Here is a 15,495-nt window from a genome sequence, read left to right as displayed (position 1 = left end):
TTATTCTCTTGGTCGAAACACAGTCTTGTCAAAGTGTAAAGCTTTCAGCTGTTCCAGTTAGGGGTCGCCACAGCAAATCATCTTCCAAATCTTACTGTCCTCTACATCTTGTTCTGTTACACTCATGAACTGCATGTCCTCTCTCACCACATCCATAAACCTCCTCTTACCTGGCAGCTCTATCCTTAACATCCTTCTCCCAATATACCCAACATCTCTCCCCTGCACATGTCCAAACCAAAGCAACCTCACCTCTCTGACTTTGTCTCCAAACTGTCCTCATTTCTAATCCTGTCCATACTTGTCATTCCCAATGCAAATCTTAGCATCTTTAACTCTGCCACCTCCAGCTCTGTCTCCTGCTTTCTGGTCAGTGCCACCTTCTCCAGCCCATATAACATAGCTAGTCCCACTACCATCCTGTAGAGTCTACTCTAGGCTACTCAAATATAAATTTGAAAGGTCCACTTACTAAATTTCCATTCAGTCTGAGGTCCGGAAAAGTGACGGTCAAATTCCAAATAGAGAACTCCAAAAAAAGGCAATCCCCAAACTTTAGAACTATACACAAAAAAATGACATGGTAGGCCTTTTAGTGTGAAAGGTGACACCTTCTTTGTGCCACCAGTTGTTTGAACTTGGGCATAAAAGGTGTGAGGGCAAGGCGGAGGCACTGATGTAAATGTTCATTGGTGAGGGTGTTGCGGTATGCGTTTTTCACCATGTTCATAGTGGAAAAGGCAGATTCACAGCAGTACGTTGAGGAAAACATTGTAAGAATTTGAAGGGCCATCTTCTGCAGGAGAGGAACACCTGCCGCAGTAATCATCTTTGTCCAGAAGGTGACAAGGTCACAGTGAGATTCCTGCAGTGCTAGGTTTTCTTGTAGCTCAATTAACTCTGTTTGCAGAGAAGCAGCACTGGCCCATTGGAAGACTTTTGTGGCTTCATTTGAGAATTCTGCAATATTTTTGACAAGAAATGGATTTTCGATGCACAGCAAGACTTGTTTTCCCAAAGGGAAATCTTCAAAGCGAGTTTGGAAATTTTTAATCAGCTTGTCCAGGAATTCAGCATAATTGTGATGGTGATGTTTTCCTGCAGTCTGATCCAAAAGTCTTGGGAAGTGAAGCAGGTCCTGCTGTAAGTCACATTTGAACACCTCCAGCTTCCTCTGGAAAGCACGGACAGCTAACGTGAGGTCACACACTGTGCTGTTTTTGCCTTGGAGCTTCATATTAAGGTCATTAAGATGGGAAGTAATGTCCGTTAGAAAGCAACAATTTCCATTTTCTCGTCATTCTTCATGAAATCCACAAACGGTTTGGCTTTTGCACTCTTCTGATCCAACAGAAATTTCTCCAGCTCTTTCCGCAGTGCCCAAAAACGCTCCAGTACCTTGCCTTTACTAAGCCACCGGACATTGTTGTGAAGGAGCAAATCATCAAATGTTGCATTCACCTCTATTAGAAATGAGCGCAATAAACGATGTTGCAAAGCAGAGGATGCTCTCAGATAATTGACTAGTTTCATGACTGTTGTCATGACTTCTGAGTACCTTTCTCCAAGGCTGGCACACAAAACCATCTGGTGAATTATGCAGTGGTATGCCATGAGGTCAGGGTGGTGAGTTCTCAAGCGTGACACTAATCCCCTCTCTTTCCCAATCATACATGGTGCGCCATCAGTAGCAATGGAAACAACATGCTTCAGGTCTATCGCTCTGTCTCTAAGCATCTGTGTCACTGCTTCATAGATATCATCCCCCCTTGTGTGTCCATGGAGGTTTGTGAGACCCAAAACATCTTCATGAAATTCTCCCTTTTCTTCATCAAAAAATCTGACAAAGACCATGAGTTGTGCATTGTCCGTGATATCTGTGGATTCATCCACAGCCAATGAAATGAATTTGGCTTTTTTTATAGCAGAACTAAGTTGTTCAAGCAAATCATCAGCGAGTATTTCAGCTCGTCTTGCAGCAGTGGAATCAGAACAGGGTATTTGGTTTATTTTCTGGATTATTTCATCCTTTTGAGTCCCTTCAAACAGAGCAGTCACCACTTCACTCATACACTCTGACTACTTCAGCATCAGAGAAGGGTTTCTTGTTTTTTCCCAGGACCCATGCTACTCTAAGTGAGGCTTCTGTTGCCCGCTCCTGTTGTGTGGCTGATCTAACTATTACACTGCTTGTAGCTTCATATGATGATTTCAGCTGGTTTATTTTTATGGTCCTTACCTCTGAGTTCTGAGGGTAATTTTGTTCGAAATGTGCATGCTTGGTTTCATAATGGCGTTTCACATTACCACTTTTGATTATTGCTACCGTCTTGTTGCAGATTAAACACATTGGTTTTCTGCTTCCCACGGGGAGCACGAACGCATATTTTTCTATCCACTCACTCTTAAATTCGCGGTTTTCAAAATCAACTTTTCTTTTCTTACCAATGTACTGTCTTGAGCCAGCCATCTTCACTTTCAGTCAGCAAAAAAAAATTCAGTTATCGAAATTTGCACTGCCTGCGAGTGATGAGACTGCCTGTTCACCGGCCTGACCCAGAGCACGTGACCGGTACATAAATCTGGCTGCCGTGAATGAGCGAGCGAGTATTGGGGGGGAGGCGGGGAGTAGTGGGAACGAAACTGTTACAACTGGTGTGATTGGACATAGATGAAGCAACCAAACCGAGTAGAAACCTCAAAGATATATCGCGCGGAATCACAATTGCGCACTTCATTGAGAACTCATTTGGATTATGATTAAATTTGCATGTTTGTTTTGGCGTCGGTCCAGATTTAACCGTATTTGGGTCCGGATGCGGACCGGAGTCCGCCTATTGAGTATTGAGACTACAGTGTAGACCGTCCCTTTCACTCTCGCTGATACCCGTCTGTCACAAATCACTCCTGACACTCTACCCATTCCATCCTACTTGCACTTTTCACCTCTTCCACTGAATTGCTGATCTCAAGTATTTAAACTCATCCACCTTCGCCAACTCTACTTCCTGAATTCTCACCATTCCTCTGACCTCCCTCTCATTCGCACACATGTATTCTGTCTTGATCCTATTGACCTTCATTTCTCTCCTCTCTCGAGCATATCTCCACCTCTCCAGGGTCTCCTCGACCTGCTCCCTACTCTCGCTGCATCATTTCATCATGTTGTCTATCCGTTTATAAAAAGAACGCGTGCGTGGTTGTTTTGGTCAGTTTATTACTAGCCCAGCAAAAATAAACGATAAATCCGTGTGAAGGTTGGACTATTACGACCTAAATGAAATCGCGAACAGACATCAAATTCAGCGAAAACAAAATCCGGCAAATCCCAGGAGTTCAACAGATTCAAGATGGATGTCAAAGACACAAATCCACACATTTCCGTACACAGCAGCTAAGCACGCAATCAGCTCCTGCCACACGCTAATCACCGCCACATAGCAGGGAACTAAACTAACCGCTGGAACATAGATTGTTTTTACAGCAAGTACATGAAACATATCCAGATCTTTTTCCCCCTCATTATTTTAAATCTTAAGCGTCCCCCTGCCAAATAGCCCCGGCGGACCCACCATTCACAGCAGCATGTGCAGTATAGGCGGGATGATTAAGCAACGAAAACGAAAGAGAGCGAAGGGGTAATCTACCAGAATGTAACAACGTTGTGCACGGCCCCTTGGCAAACCCCGTTTCATAAAGCAGCAAAAGCAGGTTTTAAACCAAAAAGCGACAGCGTTTAAAGAAAGCATTAAACAAGCAACACTCTTTGAAAGTACCTGCCACAAATATTAAAAGTAGATAACTCGCAAATTCGACGTCGGGACACTAAATCCAGGCAATTGACAATTAACGTAAACTGTAACTTGTTTTAGTGTTTTACAAAACTGACTATTGACAAAAATATTGTAATCAATATTCACAATGTATTAACTTTATTATTTTTTTTAAATTCCACGCACGCCAATAAAATCATATAGAAATGTGTCCCATTGACGTAAATCAAAACGTTAACGTCGCTCCAGGGACTCAATTATTAATAGAATTTAACGCATAACATTTCACTTATGTAATGAAAGTAAAACTATACCGCTCTCTTCGCCGATTACACCCCACCCAAAACACAATTGCTCTTCCATCCATTCAGCGTTCCTTCGTTAAAGAGTGAAGATCTCTCGCCGACAGTCTACCACAAAGAAAACGGCTGCCATCCCGCACCTGTGACGGCGCAGGGTAGAAAATTGAAAACGCGGCTCCACTGCACTTCGCGGGATCGAGACAACGAGCACATTTGACGAAGACAAAACTGCAGCTCTGTGATAAATGCTGTGCCAAGAAACACCGACGGGTTTTACCTCAAAACTCAAACATAAACCATTAGAAAAGTTAACGGTGAGTTTTTAATAACGAAAATACATTTTCGCTGGTAAAGATAACCAAGTGCAAACGATGGCAGTCGGTCTCTCCTGAACTTTCTTCCTTCTTACCTTTACAAATAGCAGTCTTCAACCGATTAAGCTGTATATTTTACTTTTCCTTTTTTTTTTTTTAATTTTTTTTTTTTTTTTTTTTAAACAAGCGTCTCACAACCGATTCCCGCCAGCTTCTTAAATATAACAACGTCACTCCTTTTACGCGCTCGTTTTCCGCAAGCTTCCGCCCTTTCCTTTGAGAAATAGTCCCGCGAGTAAGATATAGTGCCGGTCAAGTTATTAACGCTTTTTAACATTGCATATATATGTAAACGTCATTCGTACATTTACGCTATTCTGTAATCGTTTTAGGTACATTATGTACAAGTAATTCTGTGAAATAAAGACGCCTTTAGACCTACAATTCGGAGATGCTGTAAAAGATTTGCCCAACTACTATAGCGCAAGGATTCGAATGTATTCCTCAGTAATTCCGATGGGCGAGCGAAGTTCGGTGAAGCTTCCCGAATGTACAGTAAAAAGATCAGATGGTTCGAAAATATTGGCATCTAGTGGTATACATAAATTATTTCAGCCATGTGCTCAGCACAGCCTGCTGAGGAAGCGCTTGTTGATCGTTTACACAGGTGCACTATAATGATTTCTTAATTTTGACGCCGTAATCCGACGTTTGAAATACAGCTGGTTACATTTCTTTTTTTCCATTTGGCGATGTGATGTGAATTGCTCAGTGTCATACAGTGTCAGTAGCTGGATTTGAACCCACAGCGTCATGATTTGCAGTTCAAAGAATTATTTGCTATACCATAGTGCCCAAAAGAATATTACCAGTGTCATGGCCATTCATTTCGATCTTATGGTAAACAAGTCAAGGCAAGTAAAGAAGCTTTATTGCCATACTATCCGTGCATAATTTTGCAGCATGCAGTGGTACAAAATAACATTCCAGAGACCATAGTGGAACATATACGTAAACACAGTGTTGGTAAAGCCCATCTGGAGCCCCAGGAAGAGTTGAAAGACATCGCCCTTCATTGTCCATAGCGGGTAGTGGATATTGTTATCAGACAGTTGTGGCGAGCGCCCTCTTCTACGCGGTGGTGTGCTGGGGAGACAGCATTAAGAAGAAAGACGCCTCACGCCTGGACAAACTGGTGAGGAAGGCAGGCTCTATTGTTGGCATGGAGCTGGACAGTTTGACATCTGTGGCAGAGCGACGGGCGCTCAGCAGGCTCCTATCAATTATGGAGAATCCACTGCATCCACTAAATAGTATCATCTCCAGACAGAGGAGCAGCTTCAAGGACAGACTGCTGTCACTGTCCTGCTCCACTGACAGATTGAGGAGATCGTTCTTCCCCCAAACTATGCGACTCTTCAATTCCACCCCTTGGGGTAAACGTTAACATTTAACATTATACAAAGTTATTGTCTGTTTTTTTTCCCTGCATTATCATCAATCTTTAATATAATATTGTTTATTGTATCAGTATGCTGCTGCTGGACAATGTGAATTTCCCATTGGGATTAATAAAGTATCTATCTATCTATCTATCTATCTATCTATCTATCTATCTATCTATCTATCTATCTATCTATCATATAGTGCCTTTTCTATCTATCTATCTATCTATCTATCTATCTATCTATCTATCTATCTATCTATCTATCTATCTATCTATCTGTTAGACTTTGACAACCTCTAGGGTGTCCCACTTGGTGTCAGGAGAGCATGTCCCTTCAGTAGAACAAAAGGTGCCTAACTGAGCATATATCACAGGCATTAAGGAGCGTGCCCCATGGTGTACAGAACATGTGCACTTTTACTTTCATAAGCAGTGTCCAGCGGTAACAGCACCCATTTAGTATCATCAGGGTTCAACAACCTGGGGGAGTCCACCTCAGTGACAAGGGGAAACACCCCTTAAATCTTTAATAAACGATGCCTTTCAGATGATGGTGCCCTAGGCAGACGCCTAGGTTACCTAATGGATTGACCTTCTCACTTAGCACATACCAGGTGCAAGACGAGTAAAGTACTATACTATAATATAGATAGCAATAAATGAATATATAGCAAGAGAATAATAATAATAATACATTTTATTTATACAAGGCGCCTTTCCGAGAACTCAAGGACACCGAACAAACAATAAATAAATAAATAAAAGACACATTATAAACAACTTAAAACATCAAAAAATATAAAAAATTAAACCAAACAAAGCCACTGTAATCATAAAGAAAAAGCCATTTTAAACAGATGCATTTTAAGTTTACATTTGAAGGATGAAAATGATTTGGTATTTCTAAGCTCGGTAAGTAATTAATTCCAGAGCCTGGGAGCAAAATGGCTGAATGCTCTGCTCCTCATGGTGGTTAGACGGGCGAGAGGGATGGTCAAATGGATGAAGGAAGAGGATCTAAGGTTACGGGAGGGAATGGCAACATGGAGAAGGTTGGACAGATATGGAGGGGCAAGGTTATGAATAGCTTTAAATGTTAATAGCAAAATTTTAACATCAATTCAAGACTTAATCGGGAGCCAATGAAGCTGCTGTAAGACTGGAGTAATATGGTGAATAAATGTGGTTCGAGTAATGATGCGTGCTGCAGAATTCTGGACTAGCTGAAGCTTTTGGAGAGATTTATTAGAGAGACCAAAGAGGAGTGTATTGCAATAGTCGAGACGAGAAGTAACAAGACTTTGAACAAGAATGGCAGTGTTATGGGGAGTGAGAGAGGGGCGGATGCAATTAATATTACGTAGGTGGAAGTAAGCAGACCAGGTGATGTTATTAATGTCAGATTGGAAAGATAGAGTACTGTCGAGACAGATCCATCTCTAGCTTTTTTGCTGTCCTAGGCAACAGTGCAAATGTCAGCCCATAACAGTGGAGTTTGGCAATAGCTATGAATATTAATGCAAATCGAAAAATGGAGTTACCCTTTGGGGTTTTGTGTGAGGTACTCACAAATGCTGGATTGAAGAGCTAAGGGGATCCCCATGGATTTTTGTGCGAGTTGTACGTTCATGTTAGACCAAAGCATGGGGAGAGGTCACCACTAGGAGTTTCACATGAATCATATATAGATGTGGTATCAAAGAATAGAGGTTGGTGGTCCCCTTGAAGTATCATGTGAGTCATACACCAATGAACATGCATAGTCTCTTCCTTCCCACACCAATGGCTACATCTATTATACAATTCATTCATTAATTTATTCAACACCTGGGTTTTTGTTTCCTGTCCACCAAGGCCACAGCCATTTTGGCCTGTCATTTCCCCTCTGCCACTTCGGAAGTCTCCTGTGCTAACTATACATGGAAGGCCTCCTTTTACAGCATGATGGCATTCCACACCTCTGGTGTCCACCATTGGCTTCCTAAGTTACCACTTCAAGAGGCACCTACTGTATATCCTTCAGGCTGCAGCTCTTGGCTGCCACAACCATAATGGAGGCTATGAACAACGTCCTTTTGCACCTTATGTCCCCAGCTTCATCTGCAATGCAGGAAAAGCTCTTTAACAGATGAGAGATGAAAGTCTCCTAGGCAGGGACCACTCTGAAATATTACCAGTCCCCCCTCTCAACCTGCCTGGGTGTTCCAGATCTTTCCAGGCATCTTCCCCACCATCTGACCCAGCTCACGAACAGGTGAGGATCAGTTGACTGCTCTGTTCCTAACTTTATCTGAGTGTCTAGAGCAAAATTGTATCATCAGATCGTTTTGCCTAAGGTGCTCTGGTTACCAAGTACACTTATGAGCTACCTTATTTTTTGAACATGGTGTTTTTTAAGGACAAAACAATGCCTAGGACAGAAGTCCAATAACAAAACACCACTCAGTTTTAGACTTCTCCAGGTGTCTCCAGTATTACCCACACGGGTGTTGTCAGCCAGCAGAACTATGTAGTCCTCAGCTGGGACCCATTCGAGGATTCCTTTTAGGCCCTACAAGAAGGCCTGGTACTCTGAGCTGCCATTTGGCAAATAAGCACATACCTCAGTCAGAGTTCTCCCCTCTACGACCTTCAACCACACAAAGGCAGCTCTCTCATTGTTCATGGGCAAACTTCAACATGGCATCATCCAGGCAGGCACTCAATAGAAAGTCCACTCCTACCTGACATTTTTCTCCTAGGCGACTCCAGAGTAAAGGAGAGTCCATCCTCTTCCAAAAGGTTTTGTTCCAGAGCCAAGCAAGTAGGTGGACATGAGAAAACTATCATATATCCTAACTATATATATATTTTATAACGCTCCTCCTCACTCAAAAACTCTGGCTTCTTCCCCCTAAGAGAGGCGACATTCCATGTACTTAGAGTCAGTTTGTGTATCGTGTTTCCAGTCTGCCACAACTTCTGCCTTTAACTGTTGCCCAGGTCACATTGCTCCCAGCATCTATTTCTCCTGCAGGTGATGGCTGATCAGATTCTTACTTGTGGGGACTTCTTCCAGGCTTGGCTTCAGGAGGAGGACCTGGTAACCCCATACTGGCCAGGGTACTCTTTTTATCTTTCTACATAATTTTTGCATTATTAGGAGCTGTGAATTGCTCTTTGTCTGACCAATCACCTGGAACCAATTTACCATTTGAGGCCCTTCCAGGTGTTTCTGCTTAGGACAACATACTGTAGCTCCAGGGGTTACAGGGGCACACAAACCTCTTCACCATAATAAGGTGTTGATTCCCAGAGGGGCTATTACACTATATTTGACAAATTTCTATCCTCTCTGAAGACTTTGATGCTCTAAGCTACCACCTAGTTCACCTATATGGCAGCGCCTATCCTGGTAATTCATGAATAAATAATAACAACAACAACATTTGTAACATACTGTATACTGTATATGCCATATAAATAAACTACTAGAAGCAGTTCAGAGTTGATGAGGGCAGTACAGAGTTCAGAATCCAGACAGCCAAGGGGTAGAAGTGTTTGCAGAACTTGGCAGAAATGGTTTTAATGCTACAGATGACACTGGGAGGGATGGGAGCAGTCCTCTACGATACTGAGGGCTTTGCAGATTCTACACTTGATAAAGACATCTTTAATGAAGGACAGAGAGATTCAAATTATCTTTTCTGATCTGTGAACTATCCACTGTAGGACCTTGCGGTCCGAGACACTGCAGTTCCAAAACCAGAGAGTGATGCAGCTGGTCAGAACAAAGGAAATAGAGATGCTGCTGCACCTTCTTAGCTATGGAGGTGGTGTTACTTGACCAAGTAAGGTCAGCTACCAGCTGCCCACCAAGGAATATGGTGCTCTAGACCAATAATATTTATTGCCATTTGTCATTAAAATGCTGCAATAAATATAATGTTTGTATAATCAACAGTTTTCTACAATAAAATAATGTTTAAATTTATTGTCTTAAAGATGTAATTTGTTGACATTATGAATACTGAAGCACAGTGCTAACCTGTGCTGAGTGCAAGTGGAATTCTTTGCTTTTTCTATCAATTTTTAAGGTATCTCGTATCCTTAGGAGCATTTGCTGTTGCTGTACTAGTTTATTTGCAACTTTGGCAGGGTTGCTGTTTTTGTCATCTCTCTTGTCAGCTGGCACTAAAGCTTCTCATGTTCACCATGGAATGTCAACTAATACTGTTGGTGATTCTTACCTAGGCTGACTCTTGTCAATGCTATTATGATAGAACTGGCAAACCCCGGCAACTTGCTGCAGTAAATTAGAATTAATTTGTAATTATGTGTCGATATTTTCAAATTGGGTGATTTTTGCTGTGAAACAATGGGAAAGATTAATATTTTTCCATCTGTGATTGGGTAATTAATTGCACTAAGGGGCAAAGGGAATCAAAACAGGGTTTCAGTAATGTACTTGTGGAACTGAGCACAATTAAGTGGGTAGAGAATGTGCCTACACTAGATTATTAACAACACATTAAAAAGTTCTAGTCCAAAAGAATAGTGCAGTATTTACTCTGTTGTTGAATAATAACAAGCTGTACAATTGTGGACTCCATGTTTACTTAAATATAATCTATGTATACGACCTGTAGTTTCACATCCCCTTTCAAAGCACGTGGGACAGCCGAAGGTTTCAAAGCAGCCCGACTGCTCTCGATGCTTCAGTGATGTTTGAAGCTTCAGACATCACCATTCACAGGGAAATGAAGCTTTGATACTGTACAAGCTTCAATACACTGCTTGGAAACAGTCTGCTTCATTAAAGCGCTAAAACTTCAAAGTCTCGTTGTCAAACATCCCAACTGTACTGTCTAAAGCCGCAACTTTATATTAGAAGTCTGCGCTTTCTTACTCTCTTTCTCTAAGTGCCATATCTGATGTAGACATTGATGATCATGGTCTTCGACCAGTCTCTTTCACTTGCCATACAAAAAATCTTTTCTTTCATTCTAACTTTGTTAAAGCATGTTTTAGACAATAAGTGCAGCTATTAAAAGTTGAGACTTATACTATTTGTATTTTATTTGAACTTTTGACCTCAGTAATCATAGAAAGAGGAAGTGTTAGTAGAGGCACCAGACTGAGAGCTAAACTAGCACATATAAATACGATCACTGTTAAATGAGCAGTCTAGATGAAAAGGTCAATTTAAATGGTAAAATGGTCATTTTTCAGGACTTTCCATTTTTCATTGTGCTTACACAACTCATGCACATGTACTAATATGGTCTGTCAAAATGACATTGAGCAGAGAGGGGCTGGGGTGGCAGTCTCACCTTAACCCTGACAATCTTTTTAGAGTCAGCTTCAGGCAGGAAGAGAAATAGAAAAACTTGGGAGGAAGAGAAGAAGGGACAACCAATGAGACCAACAATGTAATCTTAAGCAACTCAAATAAACACACATTGGGTGTGTCGACCAGCATCATCTTTAACAGCTCCTGAAACATTCCAGGTTGTATTAATTGATTTGTCACACCTGTTTACTTTTATTTGCATTCACTTTCTGGCACATAAAGAATATTTATGTATATAATGACTGAATAAATGTTTATTACCTGCTTCCCTTGCTTGCACTGAGTACTTGTTCCTCTGTTACCACCTGGGGCATAAATGAATAAAGAGGAGACATCCTGTTCTAGGGGAATGGAAGTATAGTCGGTTCTGAGTGAAGATTGGGTCCATAGTCACAGTGGAAAGTGCACTGCACCTTCAAGCTGTGTCTTCTTCCAGGCCAGGTGGGAGGAAGGATAAGAAAATGAGATTTGGGTGATGGGGGGGAGTACATATGTGGGGGTTTAATGTATGTAACGAAGAATATGGACATGGGAATAAAAGTATTTAATGTTTTAGGACCTTTTCATGATAAAATGTCACCTTAAAATATTCAAACTGGTGGCGTTTCTCTGCCTTCCTCTTACTTTGTTCACATTGATGTTACTCAACAATACAACACTTTCAATGCCTTCATGTCTGATGATGTGTCCATAATGTTATGTCTAATCGTTGTATGTGTCTTTTCACTTGTTCTTGCTTTAATACTCCTTCATTCATTACTTTCTCTATTTGACATTTTTGGCATTCTTTTTAAAAAAACACATCTCACAGCTGTGTTTTGTTCACAGTCCTTGTATTACAACCATAGCTCCTTAGAATTTTCTCCATTGTACTCACTGTTATGCCTTTGTTTATAAGTATGCGTTTTAATTGCAAAACAGCAACTTTTGCCATAGCAATCATTTAGATTTCAAAATCACTTCTTGCATCGTTTGTTAACATGCACCTGAGACGAAGACTGAACTCCTTTGGTACTGTGTCTCTCCAGAAAATCCTTGGGTACCGTTGGTTTGACTTTGTATCATATGAGCAGTTGCTCATGGAGTCCCGAATGAGGCATATTACCTGCATTGTGAGGGAGCATCAGTTATGGCACTACGGCCGTGTGGTGCGATTCCCAGAGGGTGATCCGGTGTTCTAACGAAACATTCTACCCATCGAAATGATCTACTTACTGATACTACGCATGCGCAGACCAAAATTACGCAAGTTTTCTCGAAGCTTACCAACTGCTTGTCGATCTGTCCTACCTAGTGTTGAAGTTTGAGGTGTTACTGTATTTCAGTAATATGTATGCTTTTCTTAGCCTTACTACATTAATGCATTTATTACAGGTATTTTTAACTGATGACATGGTATAACGTTATAAGTTTAATGCTACGACTTACAATAAACGGATGGGTGTAACATATACGGTGTATATACCATTCATGCCAAGTAATCTGTTGCTTTTGTTGACATAGTGTGTAATAAATAAACTGTTAATTTAATGTGCTAATTACAACTTGTTTATTTTGCTTTTTTAAGCTATGGAAAAAAAGTGGGAAGAAATTTATAACTCACAAAAGGAGGGCTAATGGATGTGTTAACCAGTGAGTCTGCCATGAGAACTACAAGGATGGACATAGCCTGTGCTCTCCTTGAATACAGAGATAATAGAATGATATGATTCACATACAGTAATATATTTTATCATACAGTTCATAAGGATTCTTCTGCAAAAGTTCTGTTAATGTGAAAGGAGCATCCCAATGTTCTAAGGTCCAATACTTGTTTGTAATGATATCTGATTAACATCTTTGATATTGCATTTTGGAAAACCTAACATGATGCAACACACTTTCAAATTTTAAGTTAGGTTTGCTTGAAGAATTATTTTGTCAGAAGCCGCAAATATTTGCATACTAGCCATAAAATAATTGAAAGTAAATTAAATATTGAGTGAAGATTATTTTCTTATTTTGAATAACAGCAGTATGTTACACCAAAAACACTACTATTGCTTTTTCAAAATACTAAAAATTAATCAAATGACTGATGTTAAAGCTTGTATACTAATGAGAACAACTGTGATTATAGGCAATGCAGAAGGTTATTGCTTGGTTTGTTCCAAGCTGGAAGATGATCCCAACAAAAGCACAATTGAAATGGTAACAATATTTCAACATGTACCATCCACAATAATATAATATCCTACTATGCTCATTTTCAGTCTTCATAATTTTGTTCTTGGGGTCTAGTAATTTAACTTAACAAGAAACATATTAACTGCTTCTACACCTGCTTGGCCGCATCAGAAGAAATAGTTAATTGAATCAGTCACTATCATTACTGTTTCCATGTTCAGACTAATCGTTATGTTTTATTTTTCAGGTGCAGTGTGATATGTGCAGTCGCTGGGCACATTTTGAATGTGCAAAATACAATGAAAAAATTGAAATAGCATATGTTTGTAAAAAATGTGTAGATAAATAAGTATTGTTCTTTGGTCTTTGTTGTTGGAGTGTTTTATTGTTCACAAATGTATGTAAATTAAAGCCTTTCTATTCTTCCTATGATGTGCTATTGTTTTATTTGAAATGCCCTCAAATAAGGTGCTTTATGGACCTTAAAAGTTTCACTTAATATGTTCAATAGAAAATATTACACATACTTTATAATGTTGTATGTAATACAGTTGTTGATTATTTTGTTATACTATACTGTATATAATGTGTCAGCTTTGCAGTATATTTCAGTCCTTGGAAATGTGTTACTGATGTACCCATATGCATTATAAAGGTAGGATGTTTAGTTACTGTTATTTACCCCATCGAGATGATCTACCTGTATGCATTATAAAGGTAGGATGTTTAGTTACTGTTATTTACCCCATCGAGATGATCTACCCATATGCATTATAAAGGTAGGATGTTTAGTTAGTGTTATTTACCCCATCGAGATGATCTACCCATATCGAAACATCCTACCTTTATAATGCATAAGGTAGTACCAATCGATAGATAGATCTGTCGAAATAAACTACGGTAGGATACTTCGACAAAGTAGGACAAATCGTCAGAACACCGGCTCGTAAGATCCTCATTGTTGGGGACCCGAGTGGCTGGACCAGGCCAAGGGGTCGCCCACGTAACACCTAGCTGCGGCAGATAGAGGGTCATTTGCGGAGGGTGGAACTGGACCGCGTGTCTGCCTGGGAGGTTGCCAACTGGGATCCCGAGCTGTTTTGTCATGTGCTGGGTGTAGCAACACACTGTACCGGTGCATGCTCCCCAACTTGACTTGACTTGACTAGGTAACGAAATGTATCCACTTCCTTGACATTTTTCTGTTTTACTTTTAAAATGGCACCACTGTGTATGATGTGTGCTGATTTTTCTGTGACTATTTAACAATATTTTAGCAAAGAAAACGTGCTTTGCACGTTCTGTACATACAACTGTATAACAGGCATGTGGATTATGCTACACAAGTAACGTGAGATTTTTCTTTCTATTTTCCCTGGATGTTTTCCTCATCATTTGCTATTGTAGAGCATTGGTTATGGTTGGCTTCTATAATATCGTAAACTTTTTTCTCTACATTCTGCAGGAAAACATGAAATTAAAAAAAATTCTGTGCCATCACTACAGACTAGGGGTAAGTAACATGTTAGAAAAAATGTTTTTGAGTGGACTATTCCTTTATGTTGTATAACATACTGTATGTAATGGCCTGCACAACAGTGCAATAGGCAGTGTTACCACTTTAAAGCACATAGCTCCCTGGTTGATTCCCATCTGGGGTCTATGGTCACTGTTTTTACTCCACGATCTAAAGAAATCTAGTTTAGATGCATTAGTGTAAGTAGCCTGTCCCATTGTGACGGAGTCTGTGTTTGTGTAATCATGCCCTTCGGTTAACTGGTGTCCATGACTGAGATTGGTTCTAGCCTTCTGCCCAGTGTTGCTGGGATAGCATCAGGCTTCCTGCTTCTCTGCATTAAAAAAGTAGTTTTGATTTTCAGTACAAAAAGGAGAGAAGTGCAATTTTATTTTTTTAGCTAGGGTTTCCTTTTTTCTTGCTTCAAGAAACACGGAGCACGTTAACAGTGAGGATTTGGTAAAACATATTTTTATTTTAATAGGTACCTGTGGTAGTTTTAAGCTTTTGCACTTTATGAACTTGTATCTCATTTTTGCATGTTGTTTAACAATCTGGTGCACTTAAGTTATAAAGAAAAGTATTACCAGAGACACATTAGGTGTTTTCCTGATTTGTTTTGTATATTTTTTTAATTATATTTGT

The 15,495-nt window shown here is 40.2% G+C and overlaps 1 protein-coding gene across 2 annotated transcripts in view; it reads right to left on the bottom strand.

Annotated features, from left to right (window-relative positions):
* The window catches only part of pabpc1l (poly(A) binding protein, cytoplasmic 1-like), a 68,942-nt gene extending 64,335 nt beyond the window's left edge, over positions 1-4,607 (bottom strand). Inside the window, exon 1 of one of the 2 annotated variants that reach the window (XM_028812030.2) lies at positions 4,485-4,607. The gene's annotated coding sequence lies outside the window, so the exon portion shown is untranslated. Of the gene's footprint in view, positions 1-4,087; positions 4,224-4,484 lie in introns of those variants that run through there. The other variant, XM_051932567.1, reaches the window with a different exon arrangement.
* Positions 4,608-15,495: the final 10,888 nt, after the last annotated feature.

This window comes from Erpetoichthys calabaricus, chromosome 10 (genome assembly GCF_900747795.2).
Source record: "Erpetoichthys calabaricus chromosome 10, fErpCal1.3, whole genome shotgun sequence".
Classification (NCBI taxonomy): Eukaryota; Metazoa; Chordata; class Cladistia; order Polypteriformes; family Polypteridae; genus Erpetoichthys; species Erpetoichthys calabaricus.
Note: the sequence above shows the minus strand (reverse complement) of the source record. Positions and strands in the feature narration are given on the sequence as shown.